The sequence below is a fragment of the Solea senegalensis genome, linkage group LG1 (assembly GCF_019176455.1).
Source record: "Solea senegalensis isolate Sse05_10M linkage group LG1, IFAPA_SoseM_1, whole genome shotgun sequence".
NCBI classification, from domain to species: domain Eukaryota; kingdom Metazoa; phylum Chordata; class Actinopteri; order Pleuronectiformes; family Soleidae; genus Solea; species Solea senegalensis.
This window is the reverse complement of record NC_058021.1, coordinates 12,936,358-12,952,727: the sequence shown is the minus strand read 5'-3', so window position 1 is coordinate 12,952,727 and position 16,370 is coordinate 12,936,358. Positions and strand designations below refer to the sequence as shown.

The window sequence follows — 16,370 nt, the reverse complement described above, 5'->3', positions numbered from 1 at the left end:
CAAAGAGGGAGAGGGAGGTAGAGAGGGAGGGAGGGAGGGAGGCGGTGTTCTGCAGTGAAACCACACCAGCGCTGCTGCAACGAGTCAGCCGGCGATACACACTTTCATCTGGTACACACACACACACACTCACTCACAGGGGACTCTACATCAAGCAAGAGGGGCTTTATGACAAGAAATGTGTCACTGCCACACACTGCCCATGTGATGGCAGGCGGCAGCAGCAGTCATCATCCTTGGAATAATTAGGGGTGACTTGCATAGTCCTGGATTGGGTGTCCTAATGAGAATATTGCAGCAATGGCAAAGGATAAGGGCGAAAACAGGACGCTTGAGTATCAGCAAACTTTGGTGAGTTTCATGTTAGGTCATAGAAAGACGTTCATTCATGTCGGCTCTGTCATATGGATGCACGTGTGGCCAGAGGACACAGCTGCTGCAACTGGGTCCTGTTTGAGGAGAGACAGCCGGAGGTTTAACATTATAAACAATATATGTGCACATTTTCTTCTGTTTTGATGTTTCCTTTGGTCTGCTCTCCCTCTGGTTTCTGCCGTGTGTCCCTCCATGCACTCCATTCATTCACCTTGATCCACAGGTGTTACAAGCTTTCAGACTGCTGGATTCATTTGTTTAGCTTTAAACTGCATGCCGGACTCTCTCTGATCAAATGGCCAACAGAGCCATGACTAAGAGATGGTAAAATTCTCTCTCCCCTCTATGTATTTCGCTCACGTCCTGTCTTCCTTATCTCCTGTATTTTTTTGTTGTAGATCTTGTTCCTCTTTTGTATACCTCTGTCTTTTCCTCCTGTGCTCAGCCTGTTTACGACAGAGTGGCCAGAATAAGAGTGCAGTGTTTCTGAACATTAATTGCCTCATGCACTAGTTTCTGCCTCTTGTGTCATTGCAGAACTGACAGTGATACTCTGGGGGGCACTTCACACATGGATATCTATATTCAGATAAGGGGACAGGGCGGGAGATAGGCAGTCCGTGGATTAAAGTGTCCTTGCAGCCTGATTTCTGTGTCTGTAACTGCGCTCCTTCTCGCTTTCCATTTTGTGTTTGTGCATGCAGGTATTTTGTCTTTAGCCCATGTTTTGCTGCTTCCAGTTGGTGTGCGTGAAGATCAATGCCGTGCTGTGTGTCTCAGTGCAAAGATCAATAGTAATGTAAAATGGCAGTGTGAGCCTCTGACGATTGGAACTTGCTATCTGCCTCCCTCCCTCTCCTCTGACCTCAGCGCTCGGATCAATGGCTTCTTCATTCACTCTCTGCATACCAGTCCATTAACCAAAATAGATGTGTGAATGGGCACGTGTGTGTTTTTTTAAACTCCTGCACAAACAGTTAACAGTGACAGCACAGTTAATCCGATAGCTCCCCACAGGTGAAATGCTGTGTTATCTTGTCCTTGTGGGAAAAGTGAATGACGTGTAGAGATCCAGCAGATATCAGCCAGGATTCTTTTTCTGTCTTTCTTTTTTTTTTTTAAATGAGGTAAATGAAGGCACACAGGTGTTACAGCTCTAAAATTAGACGCCGCTGTTGACTGAAGGATCCTGTGTGTGTTTCAGTGTCTTTGCCATCAGCAAGATTTAGAGGATTGTCAGTCATTCATTTGCTGGGATTTTGGCAGTGGGGACGCAGACACTGCAGGACTGAGCAGATGACACAGAGTTGATATAGAGGAGAAGCAGAGATCTATCTGATAATGTCCCTAGGAATAGGCAACACAGAAATGTCATCTCTTTGTTCACAGAGGGGGGAAAAAAGCAATTCCTCTGAAGTATTTCAACATATCTGGAAAGAAAATCCTTTTACAGAATCAGCTGCTCATAGACTGTAAAGTGTCTGATGGGCGAAAAGGAATAAAAAAGAATTCATTAATTTATGGCTGCTGTTGGTGCTTGAGTTTTATCATCAGTGAGTGTGTCATAAACCTATTAAATATATTGTCATAAATGAGCTAACAACCAAATAATTGATATAATTACATTGCAAACGGCCATAATTATATTTCCTTCTGTCTGGAAAATCCACCCTAGAGAATACAATTATTTAATGATATTGTATATCATTGTAATAATGATAGGCTGCATTTTTCAGCTGCTGTATCAAACAGACGTCTTGACATTTTTTGAAGAAAGGGTTTCACAAAAACATCTTTCAACTCATTATCCAAATGGAATTGTCAAGCATTGAATAGTGGCATGATGTTAGCATTGTTGCGTCACAGCATGGTGGTCACTGGCACAAATGCGGCTACATACTGCGCCCACAGAAACTGCTTTGCATATTCACAATTTTGGTTCTGTTTATTCTAAAATAAGTCTCCACATCATACTCGATCTTAGGTTCTATTTTGATAGTGACAGTTTCTCCCCAGGAGTTGTATGGGTACCAGCAGACTTCCTCATCCGCTACAGATGGTCCAGAACGTGGCGGCACGCCTGGTTTTCAATCAGCCGGGCACATGTCACCCATCTGTTCATTGAGATCCACTGGCTACCCTTAGCCGCCCTGATCAAATTCAAATCACTGATATTAGCCTACAAGAATGCTACATGGGTCTGCTTCCATCCACTTAAATGCTCTCCTAAAAGCTTATGTTACCCCTCGACTACTCAAGAAGCTCTTGAAGACCCAGCTGTTCCAAGAGCATCTTCTCTCCTAGCACTTGCCTTACCCCCTCCCCTGCACTGCTTCTCCTTCTGCACTTGGATCCACCTCTGCAGTGGATCCCCTCGAACAGTGGACTGATCGAGGGGATCAATCCACTGTTCCTATCTAGTGGAGTTCTTTCCAAGACTACTTCTATGTAGCTTATTCCTCTTTTGTAAGTCCACTTTCTGTGGTTGCCATCTTCTTTGTTGTCTCTTTTTCACCCAAACAAGAGCATGCCACCAACTGGACTTGAGCGTGTTGTGCTACATGTAGCATGCGCAGTTTGGGGCAGATGACAGACATGCAGATACAGAGTATAACCCCGGCCTTAGACCAAACTGAAAATTGGTACATATGCCTTGTCACCTGTAGGTTGTTTGCAGGAGGGCCTTTCTTGTGTGGCGTTTGCATGTTCTCTCTGTGTGGACATAGTTCAGTGTGTATTGGCATATAGGTCATCAGCAAAAAAAAGTCCAATATTGTGCAGCTTTAATTCTAAACTCATTGTGACTCCCTAATTCATTAATTCATTGTCTAACGCTTTATCCTCCATGTAAGGGTTGCAGGGTAGGGTGAAAGGCAGGGGACACCCAGGACAGGTGAATAACCATTCAAACTTACACCTTGTGTCAATTGTGTCCATACAATCAACCACTGTATGTTTCTTAACTGTTTTTAGCTTTTTATAACCACAATCATAAGCAAAGGCGTGTGTATGGATTTGGTGCAGAAGCTGCTCTTGCATGTGGAGCGATGCTGAGAGCAGTGATTGACAGCTGGAAAGGAACCGTGGTCTACTCGGGTCACTGGCTTCAGATCTGCTTTCTGTAGCCGTGCATGCTGGGATGGCAGGCAGAGGCGATTAGCCTTCCTGGCATTTTGTGGGCCGGATGGATGGAGCAGTTATATCGAAGAGAAGGTGGGTCAGAGACTGAAAAGAAAGGAGACGGAGACAGACGGTGTGGTGACTTGGTGTCAGTGCTGCCGCCCTCAATCTGGAGCCTTTCAAAAGCTTTCTCTCTGAGGTGTGGGAGGTCTGGATGTGTCATAGGGTTTGCGTAAGAGTTTTTCTCTTTTCAGGAGTGTGGGCAAGTTTGCTCCATGGGTCTTGTCTGATTGCATTTACATTGCTATTGTGTGTGGACTTTCACCTCTTTCTATCAAGCCAGTGGGAAAGCAGTGTGAGAATTTTACACTTGTTCACACTCACCCACTCTTTATGTGTATTTGTGTGTAGGAGAACAAGTACTGTACCCACACACACATCCAAGAAAAATGTGTCTCCATTGGAGCAGATGTTAGTGAGATATATATCTATATATATATAGATATATATGTATATATATATGTATTCATGTGACATAAGCAGCAGGAAGCTTGAGTTTTCAGCTGCTGCTGCAGGGAATTAAGTCACCTGAGGAGGAAAAGCCACCACCCAACATCTTCCCCTCACCCCACCTTTGCTGCTGGGCACTGCAGCACTGCAGAAATGATCCACAGCACACATGCTGCTGCTTTTTCTGAATGTGTGTGTGTGTATATATATACACACACATATCTATATATATATATATATATATATCTATATATATATATAGATATATATATATTTATATATATACTATATGTATACATCAGTGTGTTTGTGTCTGAGCAACGTGCTGCACTGACCACTGATGAGATCCAATTCTCATTCTTTCAAATCTAGTGTCACATGACCGTATTTGAAACTGCACTACTGCAATATTTCCATGTGAAATCGATACATGAATCAACATGAATCCTTGTGCATACACTTTGCTTAACGTGTTAGCTACATTTATAAGTCAAAAATGAAGTGTGCTATGCAAGAATTGAGACAAATCTTGTCCTGAGCAAATCTTCTCAATGTATTGTTTGGTGAAAAGCATCACAGGCCAGTTGGGTTGTGGAATACAAACACATTGTTTGCAGGTTTGCTTCCACCAGGTTTAAGGATGTCTGCGTTTTGAAACGAAGCAGAGTTACCGCACTGCTCATTGGGATTCAGTGCAGGTTTCATGAGAACTTTCCCTGTGCTCTGGGACACAAACATAGATGTTTGAAGAGAATTTCAATAGCTTATATTATATCTCAGCAGTTTTTGCTCACCCCGTCACTGTTGCACTCTCTCTCTCTCACACACACACACACACACACACACACACACACACACACACACACACATACACACGGGTGCTGTTTTTACAGGGGGATCCAGTTCCTCACACTCAGCGTTCTGTCCGTTCTGCCACGCTGAGACTGGCTTGAGTCCATTTCAGGTCCTGTCACTTTCAAAGTTACCTGCACCCCATTCAACAGACCACTGCAGAAAAAACAGACAGGGGAAAAAAATCTATCTCAACTCATTTGTCCCTTAAAATAGACTGTGCTCACTGTACTGTGGAGGGTGTTTTCACAAACTGAAGTCATTGATCTAAACAGCACAACAGCATTTTAAAAGTGATACGCTCGCACAGTCTGTCAAAAGCCTCAGAGGATGTAGTGCCTCATAATTTACAACGATAAGCAATTGTTGACAACCTAAACTGCTCCCATTGTGTTATGTGTTGTGTTATTCACCAACACAATGGCAGCCTCCATTCCATTCACACAAGTTTATTTCTCTTCTTTTAGCTCTGTCCAAATCAACACTTTAACTGAATGCTTTATGGACTTGACGTCCTGAATGGCACAACATTGTCTGACTGAAATAATCATTAATGGGCGAGCACTATAAAACATCCGGGCGCCCCGTCCCATGAAAATATGGCATATAATGGTATAAATCTCAGTGTTATATTTGACACTAATATTTCGGCAACTCAATTGCCCAGTCTTGTTTCTTCCATCTCAGGAAACTGTCATAAATACACACAAAAAATGCCAAGCAGCCCAAATTATAGTTTTTTTTCCCTAATGATACCAATATTAGAAGATTAAAACAATCAGATATTTACACACCCTATGCACACTGTAGCTACTGTATATAAAAATGGGCCATTGCGTATTCCTTTGCCGTGAGCCGTTCATAAATAATTTCCTCCAGGCAGTGCTGACAGTGGAGTGTAATGTATAATTGATTAAATTGTACGATTGATTGAAATATAATAGTCGTGCGCGATGTTAATTTTGTGCTGCAACTGTTTTATAGAAGTGTTGATTCATATTTACTTTTCAGTTTGAAGGATGTGCTTTATTGAACTGAGCGATGCTTGCCTCTATATTTATTCCACTATATTTGTGGAATAGTGCAATATGATTTAACAGCACCAGTGAACTGGAGTATAAATGCCGTGTAACATGGACACAAGAATATGAATTTGAGTTCTTTAAATCGATACATTTAAAATACAGCTGCTTTTCGCTGCAGGGAATAAAACAATATAACATTTGGATCCTTCGTCACATCATGTGTGTGTATTTTTTTTCTATACATATAAAACATTGAGATGTTTTATTTTCTTGTCCTGACTGCAAGTAAATCTCATTTTACACCTGCAGCACAAACCTCATCCTCGTGGTTCGGAGTCATGATCTATCCTCTTTTGAAGAGATGTCCCATTCTGGATCCTTCAGTGTCCCTGACACGAGTGTGTGCCGTATTTTCATTTGCCTCTTTCTCTCATTTGCTGTGTTTTGTGTCAGTGAGTGACTGTGTGAGTGTGTTCTTCTGACTCATAGACGTAGTTACAAAAGCAGCAGTAGGATGAGTCAATCCTGTCACTTCTCTCCTCTCATTTAATGCTCACACTTTGGTTATTCCCCTGGTCTCATCGATGCACATTCCACATGTAATCACACCACTGTAAGAGTTCACTGCATGAATCCATCATTCTCACTGCACTGATTGATCCCCTTAATTCACTTGACAGAAGAGTGAGGATTAAAATCATCTTAATAAAACGGTACGGATGAAGGTTTTAGTTGTTTTTTTCAGTATAGTGTCAAATATGTGTTTTTTCTATCTCCATCAAAGTGTATTATTTATCCAGACGTGCAGCGCCTTGGGAATGACAAAATAATAATAAAAAAATTTAATCTTATCTGTTGTGCTTTGTTTGCACTAGGAATGCACCAATCTTTTTTTAACCTCCAATACCGATACCGATTTCTAAAGGTTTAGAATCGGCCGATCCGGCACCGATACAGACAAACAGTGTGGAATTTTGGTAACAAGCGATATTTCTCACTGTGTGAAAAGTATGTCATCCAAAATCACTCAAAAAGTCATACTATAGTATGTCGTCAAAAATTTGACAAAAAAGTCATAGTATAGTATGTCGTAAAAAATTTGACAAAAAAAGTCATAGTAGAGTATATCGTCCAAAATCACTCAACAAAGTTATAGTATAGTATGTCGTCCAAAATTTGACAAAAATTTTTATAGTATAGTATGTCGTCCAAAATCACTCAAAAAAGTCATAGTATAGTATGTCGTCAAAAATGAGACAAAAAAGTCATAGTATAGTATGTCGTCCAAAATGGGACAAAAAAGTCATAGTATAGTATGTCGTCCAAAATTTGTGAAAAAGTCATAGTATAGTATGTCATCCAAAATCATTCAAAAAGTCATAGTATAGTATGTCGTCCAAAATTTGACAAAAGTCATAGTATAGTATGTCGTCCAAAATCATTCAAAAAAGTCATATTATAGTATGTCGTCCAAAATCATTCGAAAAAGCCATAGCATAATATGTCATCAAAAATTTGACGAAAAAGTCATAGCATAGTATATCGTCCTAAATCACTCAAAAAAGTCATAGTACAGTGTGTCGTCCAAAATGTGAAAAAAAAAGATCCCTGTATTGCATGTTTTTGGACTGCGGGAGGAAGCCAGAGAAAGCCCAAGCGGGGAGTAAATGCAAATAGGATCTTGTTGTACGTGGGGCTCGAACTCAGGTCTTCTTGTTTCAAAGGCAAGAGCACTAACCACTACACCAACTACGCAGCCGGGTTAGTCTAGTATGTCTTCCAAAATCACTCAAGAAAGTCATGGTATAGTATGTCTTCTAAAATCACTCAAAAAAGTCATAGTATATAGTATGTCGTCCAAAATTTGACAAAAAATGTCATAGTATAGTATGTCATCCAAAATCACTCAAAAAAGTCATAGTATTGTATGTCATCCAAAATCACTCAAAAAAGTCATAGTATTGTATGTCGTCCAAAATCACTCAAAAAAGTCATAGTAAAGTATGTCATGCAAAATCACTCTAAAAAGTCATACTATAGTATGTCGCCCAAAATTTGACAAAAAAGTCATAGTACAGTATGTCGTCCAAAATGTAAAAAAAAAAATAAAAAAAATCCCCATATTGCATGTTTTTGGACTGTGGGAGGAAGCCAAAGAAAGCCCAAGTGGGGAGAAAATCCAAACAGGATCTTGTTCTAAGCGGGGTTCGAACTGAGGTTTTCTTTTTTCAAATGCAAGAGTACTAACCACTACACCAACTACGCAGCCCACTTAAAATAGTATGTCGTCCAAAATCACTAAAAAAGTCATAGTATATTATGTCATCCAAAATGAGAAAAAATGTTTTACCTTATTGCATTTTTTTGGACTGAGGGAGGAAGCCAGAGAAAGCCCAAGCGGGGAGTAAATACAAATAGGATCTTGTTGTACGTGGGGCTCGAACTCAGGTCTTCTTGTTTCAAAGGCAAGAGCACTAACCACTACACCAACTACACAGCCGGAGTAGTGTAGTATGTCTTCCAAAATCACTCAAGAAAGTCATGGTATAGTATGTCTTCTAAAATCACTCAAAAAAGTCATAGTATAGTATGTCATCCAAAATGAGTCAAAAAAGTTATAGTATAGTATGTTGTCCAAAATCAGTCAAAAAAAGTCATAGTATAGTATGTCGTCTAAAATTTGACAAAAAAGTCATAGTATAATATGTCATCCAAAATTACTCAAAAAGGCCATAGTATAATATGTCGTCCAAAATTTGACAAAAAAGTCATACCATAATATGTGGTCCAAAATCACTCAAAAAAGTCATAGTATAGTATGTCGTCCAAAATCACTCAAAAAATCATAGGATAGTATGTCCTCCAAAATTTTACAAAAAAGTCATAGTATAGTACGTGGTCCAAAATCATTCAAAAAAAAGTCATAGTAAAGTATGTCATCAAAAATTTGACAAAAAAGTCATAGTACAGTATGTTGTCCAAAATTTGACAAAAATGTCATAGCATAGTATAGTCCTAAATCACTCAAAAAAGTCATAGTACAGTATGTCGTCCAAAATGTGAAAAAAAAAAAAATCCCGTATTGCATGTTTTTGGACTGTGGGAGGAAGCCAGAGAAAGCCTAAGCGGGGAGTAAATGGAAATAGGATCTTGTTGTACGTGGGGCTCGAACTCAGGTCTTCTTGTTTCAAAGGCAAGAGCACTAACCACTACACCAACTACACAGCCGGAATCGTGTAGTATGTCTTCCAAAATCACTCAAGAAAGTCATGGTATAGTATGTCATCTAAAATCACTCAAAAAAGTCATAGTATATAGTATGTCGTCCAATATTTGACTAAAAATGTCATAGTATAGTATGTCATCCAAAATCACTCAAAAAAGTCATGGTATAGTATGTCGTCCAAAATCATTCAAAAAAGTCATAGCATAATATGTCATCAAAAATTTGACGGAAAAGTCATAGCATAGTATATCGTCCAAAATCACTCAAAAAAGTCATAGTACAGTATGTCGTCCAAAATTTGACAAAAATGTCATAGTAAAGTATGTCATCCAAAATCACTCAAAAAAGTCATACTATAGTATGTCGTCCAAAATTTGACAAAAAGTCATTAGCGTATGTGGAGTCAAAATTTTGACAAAAAGTCATAGTATAGTATGTCGTCCAAAATCTGTCAAAAAAGTCATAGTATAGTATGTCGTCCAAAATCAGTCAAAAAAGTCATAGTATAGTATGTTTTCCAAAATCAGTCAAAAAAGTCATAGTATAGTATGTCGTCCGAATTCTATCAAAAAAGTCATAGCATAGTATGTCACCCAAAATGATAATGACAAAAGTCAGTATATGTCCAAAATCACTCAAAAAGTCATAGTATAGTATGTCCCAAAATTTGACAAATAGTCATAGTAAAGTATGTCGTCCAAAATCGATTGAAAAAGTCATAGTATAGTATGTCAGTCCAAAATTTAAAAAAGTCATAGTATAGTATGTTGTCAAAAATTTGACAAAAAGTCATAGTATAGTATGTAAAATTGAAAAAAGTCATACTATAATATGTCCAAAATTTGACAAAAAGCCATAGTATAGTATATCATCCAAAATCACTAAAAAGTCATAGTAAGTATCCAAAATTTGACAAAAATTTCATAGTATAGTATGTCCAAAATCAAAAGTCATAGTATAGTGTGTCGTCCAAAATGAGTCAAAAAAGTCATAGTATAGTATATCGTCCAAAATCACTCAAAAAGTCATAGTATAGTATGTCGTCAAAATTTGACAAAAAGTCATAGTATAGTATGTCATCGAAAATCACTCAAAAGTCATAATTGTATGTCAGTCCAAAATCACTAAAAAGTCATATAGTGATGACGCCCAAGATCACTCAAAAAGTCATATACAGTATGTCGTCAAAAATTTGACAAAAAAGTCATAGTATAGTATGTCGTCAAAAATTTGACAAAAAAGTCATAGTATAGTATGTCGTCAAAAATTTGACAAAAAAGTCATAGCATAGTATATCGTCCTAAATCACTCAAAAAAGTCATAGTACAGTGTGTTGTCCAAAATGTGAAAAAAAAAATCCCCGTATTGCATGTTTTTGGACTGCGGGAGGAAGCCAGAGAAAGCCCAAGTGGGGAGTAAATGCAAATAGGATCTTGTTGTACGTGGGGCTCGAACTCATGTCTTCTTGTTTCAAAGGCAAGAGCACTAACCACTACACCAACTACGCAGCCGGATTAGTGTAGTATGTCTTCCAAAATCACTCAAGAAAGTCATGGGATAGTATGTCTTCTAAAATCACTCAAAAAAGTCATAGTATATTATGTCGTCCAAAATGAGTCAAAAAAGTTATAGTATAGTATGTCATCCAAAATCAGTCAAAAAAAAGTCATAGTATTGTATGTCGTCCAAAATCACTCAAAAAAGTCATAGTACAGTGTGTTGTCCAAAATGTGAAAAAAAAAATCCCCGTATTGCATGTTTTTGGACTACGGGAGGAAGCCAGAGAAAGCCCAAGTGGGGAGTAAATGCAAATAGGATCTTGTTGTACGTGGGGCTCGAACTCAGGTCTTCTTGTTTCAAAGGCAAGAGCACTAACCACTACACCAACTACACAGCCGGATTAGTGTAGTATGTCTTCCAAAATCACTCAAGAAAGTCATGGGATAGTATGTCTTCTAAAATCACTCAAAAAAGTCATAGTATATTATGTCTTCCAAAATGAGTCAAAAAAGTTATAGTATAGTATGTCATCCAAAATCAGTCAAAAAAAAGTCATAGTATTGTATGTCGTCCAAAATCACTCAAAAAAGTCATACTATAGTATGTCGCCCAAAATTTGACAAAAAAGTCATAGGATAGTATATCATCCAAAATCACTCAAAAAAGTCATAGTACAGTATGTCGTCCAAAATTTGACAAAAAAAATGTCATAGTATAGTATGTCGTCCAAAATCACTCAAAAAGTCATAGCATTGTATGTCATCCAAAATCACTCAAAAGTCATAGTATTGTATGTCGGGCCCAAGTAATCACTCAAAAGTCATAGTATAAAGGACGCCCAAGACCACTGTAAAAGTCATAGTACAGTATGTCGTCCAACATTTGACAAAAAATGTTATTGTATAGTATGTCGTCCAAAATCACTAATAAAAGTCATAGTATATTATGTCATCCAAAATGAGTCAAAAAAGTTATAGTAGTATGTTGTCCAAAATCAGTCAAAAAAGTCATAGTATAGTATGTCGTCTAAAATTTGACAAAAAAGTCATAGTATAATATGTCATCCAAAATTACTCAAAAAGTCATATAAGTTAGTATGTCGTCCAAAATTTGACAAAAAAGTCATACTATAGTATGTGGTCCAAAAAAGTCCAAAAAGCTTTCATAGTATATATGTCAATGGACAAAAGTCATAGTATAGTATGTCATCAAAAATTTGACAAAAAAGTCATAGTATAGTATATCGTCCAAAATCACTCAAAAAAGTCATAGTACAGTATGTCGTCCAAAATGTAAAAAAATATATATAAAAAAAAATCCCCATATTGCACGTTTTTGGACTGTTGGAGAAAGCCAGAGAAAGCCCAAGCGGGGAGAAAATGCAAACAGGATCTTGTTGTAAGTGAGACACGAACTCAGGTCTTTTTGTTTCAAAGGCAAGAGAACTAACCACTACACACATCATTCAAAAAAGTCATAGCATAGTATGTCATCAAAAATTTGACAAAAAAGTCATAGTATAGTATGTCATCAAAAATTTGACAAAAAAGTCATACCATAGTATGTCGTCCAAAATCACTCAAAAAGTCATATTATAGTATGTCATCAAAAATTTGACAAAAAAGTCATAGTATAGTATATCATCCAAAATTTGACAAAAAAGTCATAGTATTGTATGTCGTCCAAAATCACTCAAAATAGTCATAGTATAGTATGTCGTCTAAATTTGACAAAAGTCATAGTATAATATGTCATCCAAAATTACTCAAAAAAGTCGTATGTTGTCCAAAATTTGACAAAAAAGTCATAGTACAGTATGTCGTCCAAAATTTGACAAAAAGTCATACTATAGTATGTCGTCCAAAATTTGACAAAAAGTCATAGTATAGTATGTCGTCCAAAATCACTCAAAAAAGTCATACCATAGTATGTTGTCAAAAGTTTGACAAAAAAGTTATAGTATTGTATGTCGTCCAAAATCACTCAAAAAAGTCATACCATAGTATGTTGTCCAAAATTTGACAAAGAAGTCATAGTATTGTATGTCGTAAAAAATTTGACAAAAAAGTCATAGTATAGTATGTCATCAAAAATTTGACAAAAAAGTCATAGTATAGTATGTCATCAAAAATTTGACAAAAAGTCATAGTATAGTATGTCATCAAAAATTTGACAAAAAGTCATAGTATTGTATGTCGTCCAAAAATCACTCAAAATAGTCATAGTATAGTATGCGCTTAAATTTGACAAAAGTCATAGTATAATATGTCATCCAAAATTACTCAAAAGTCAGATGTTGTCCAAAATTTGACAAAAGTTAGTAACAGTATGAAGCCCAAAAATTTGACAAAAGTCATACTATAGTATGTCATCCAGATTTTGACAAAAAAGTCATAGTATAGTATGTCGTCCAAAATCACTCAAAAAAGTCATACCATAGTATGTTGTCAAAAGTTTGACAAAAAAGTTATAGTATTGTATGTCGTAAAAAATTTGACAAAAAAGTCATATTATAGTATGTCATCAAAAATTTGACAAAAAAGTCATAGTATAGTATATCATCCAAAATTTGACAAAAAAGTCATAGTATTGTATGTCGTCCAAAATCACTCAAAATAGTCATAGTATAGTATGTCGTCTAAATTTGACAAAAGTCATAGTATAATATGTCATCCAAAATTACTCAAAAAAGTCGTATGTTGTCCAAAATTTGACAAAAAAGTCATAGTACAGTATGTCAGTCTTTAAATTTACAAAAGTCATACTATGTATGTCGCCCAAAATTTGACAAAAAGTCATAGTATATAGTATGTCAGTCTAAAAAATCACTCAAAAAGTCATACCATAGTATGCTGTCAAAAAGCTTCACGCACAAGTATTGTATGTCGTGAAAATTTGACAAAAAGTCATATTATAGTATGTCATCAAAAAATTTGGACAAAAAGTCATAGTATAGTATATCATCCAAAATTTGACAAAAAGTCATAGTATTGTATGTCGGCCCAAAATCACTCAAAATAGTCATAGTATATAGTATGTCGCTCAATTTGGATTAAAAAGTCATAGTATAATATGTCATCCAAAAATTATCAAAGTCAGATAGCCTGTCCAAAAATTTGACAAAAAGTCATAGTACAGTATGTCGTCCAAAAATTTGACAAAAAGTCATACTCATAGTATGTCGCCCAAAATTTGACAAAAAGTCATAGTATAGTATGTCAGCCCAAAATCACTCAAAAAGTCATAACATAGTATGTTGTCGTTTGACAAAAAGTTATAGCATTGTATGTCGCCCGTGTACTCAAAAAAAGTCAAGTACCATAGTATGTTGTCCAAAATTTGACAAAAAAGTCATAGTATAGTATTTCATCTAAAATTTGACAAAAAAGTCATAGTATAGTATGTCATCCAAAATCACTCACAAAAAGACATATAGTAAGCAGTATGTCGCCCAAAAATTTGACAAAAAAAATGTCATAGTATAGTATGTCATCCAAAATCACTCAAAAAAGTCATGGTATAGTATGTCGTCTAAAATCACTAAAAAAAGTCATAATATATTATGTCATCCAAAATTAGTCAAAAAAGTTATAGTATAATATGTCGTCCAAAATCAGTCAAAAGAAGTCATAGTATAGTATGTCGTCCAAAATTTGACAAAAAATTAATCGTATTGTATGTTGTCCAAAATCACACAAAAAAGTCATAGTATAGTATTTCATGTAAAATTTGACAAAAAATGTCATAGTATAGTATGTCATCCAAAATCACTCAAAAAAGTCATAGTACAGTATGTCGTCCAAAATGTTAAAAAAAAAAAAAAATCCCATATTGCATATTTTTGGACTGTGGGAGGAAGCCAGAGAAAATCCAAGCACACACGGGGAGAAAATGTAAACAGGCTCTTGTTCCAACCAGGGCTTGAATTTGGAATTTCTTGTTTCAAAGGCAAGAGCACTAACCACTACACCAACGACACAGCCAACATAGTATAGTATGTCGTCCAAAATCACTCAAAATGTCATAGTATAGTATGTCATCTAAAATTTGACAAAAATATCATAATATTGTATGTCACCCAAAATCTTACCAAAATGTCATAGTTTAGTACGTCGTCCAAAATTTTACAATAATGTCATAGTTTAGTAAGTCATCCAAATTTTGACAAAAATGTCATAGTTTAGTATGTCGTCTAAAATTTTACAAAATTGTCATAGTCGACCAAAAAGTCACTGAATTGTCATAGATAGACGACATACTAAACTATGACATTTTGGTCACATTTTGGATGACGTACTAAACTATCACATTTTGATCAAATTTTGGACAACATACTTCACAATAACACCACATTGAGTTATTTTACTCTGTGCAACCACGGCAGCCTTGATAGAGGTATCTAATGTGAGCTAGCTAAGCTGACATTACTTTCACTGCGCTAACCTTGGCAGCCGCACGCTATTCACTGTGAGATTGACGAGTGTTAACCAAAGGTTATCGTGCTGTTGCTGTTAGGAACAAAGTCCCCTCTGTTGATATTTTTGATCCACCTCTGGCGAACATCTTGGTCCTCTGCACGACCAGAGAATGGATCTAGACCGTATGGCCGCAGACAGGTCCTTGGTCCTTCATATAACAGTATTGATGTAAAATATAACATTTTAATTAAACTCATTTGACAGTTTTATTGAAAATAACTCAAAGAAGATGGTTGTTTTAGGCCGATCCGTTTAATAAAGTTGATTACCTTGTAGTTTATGGTACAGATTACTACTGTCTTTATGGCTAAAGAACTATTTTGGGCTGAACTGGAATTTGGAACACTGTTCTCTGTGAGCACGATTAAAAAACCAGCCAGTGGGAGACAGGGGCTTGAACTGGTTTTAAGGATTGTGATGTGGGAGGCAAACTGACAAATGTAGATACAGGAGTTGGTCATGTGGGCAGTAAACTGGTTACAGATAAAAGCTCATTTAACCCACAGTGTCCCACCTGCTGCTCTCACGGGGGACCATGCTCCAGATGGCGTGTGATTGCCTTCACACAAGCCCAATAAAGAAACACTAACAGGCCCATTTTATAATTCTAGTGGGAGTTTGTCTGGTGCTTATTGTAGAAGACTGTATGTATGCATATCATTTGAGTTGTGAGATATGGTGATGATGAAATGTAAACCTGTCAAAAAACAGGAAAGCCGTCAGTAATTTTACGACCGATATGGGTCATTTCATTCAGAAAAATTTGTACAGCCCACAGCTTCACTTTTATGATGTATTATTTATGGCCAGGGAGGGACAAAAAACGTGTCATATTTTGTCATTTGACTCCAGATGTGAAAGAAAGCCACAGAAACTAAACCCAATATATTATAGTGTAGTAGAGTATAGTTTTTTAAAAATACAATAAAAAATAATAAAAAACTGCTGACTGAACTATTCTGAATGGCTATTGCAATGAAAAAGGACATACATTTCATAAATAGTTGCCACTGAGCAATGAGCTGTGTGCAAAATATTGCACAGGAAGCAGAAAGAATATATTGACATGTCAGAATTATTGATTCAAATTGTGGCAATATTAATATGAATGTATTAAGGTGTACGATTCAAAGGTGATGACATTGAAAGCTTAGAAAGCTTTTTTATATATTATATAATCAAAACAACTGTGTATGAGTCAGTAATCGACTGCATGTTGTTTTTCTGTCCGTGGAAGTCATTATGGGTAGTAATGCACATTAGTTATTGTTAGTAAGTTTGAGT

The 16,370-nt window shown here is 36.6% G+C and overlaps 1 protein-coding gene across 7 annotated transcripts in view; it reads left to right on the top strand.

The window, feature by feature from the left end:
* Positions 1-16,370, top strand: part of clcn2a (chloride channel, voltage-sensitive 2a) — a 45,745-nt gene that overhangs the window by 3,910 nt on the left and 25,465 nt on the right. Inside the window, exon 1 of one of the 7 annotated variants that reach the window (XM_044045490.1) lies at positions 305-351. The exons of the other annotated variants lie outside the window; for them this stretch is intronic. The gene's annotated coding sequence lies outside the window, so the exon portion shown is untranslated. Of the gene's footprint in view, positions 1-304; positions 352-16,370 lie in introns of those variants that run through there. 7 annotated transcript variants of the gene reach the window in all.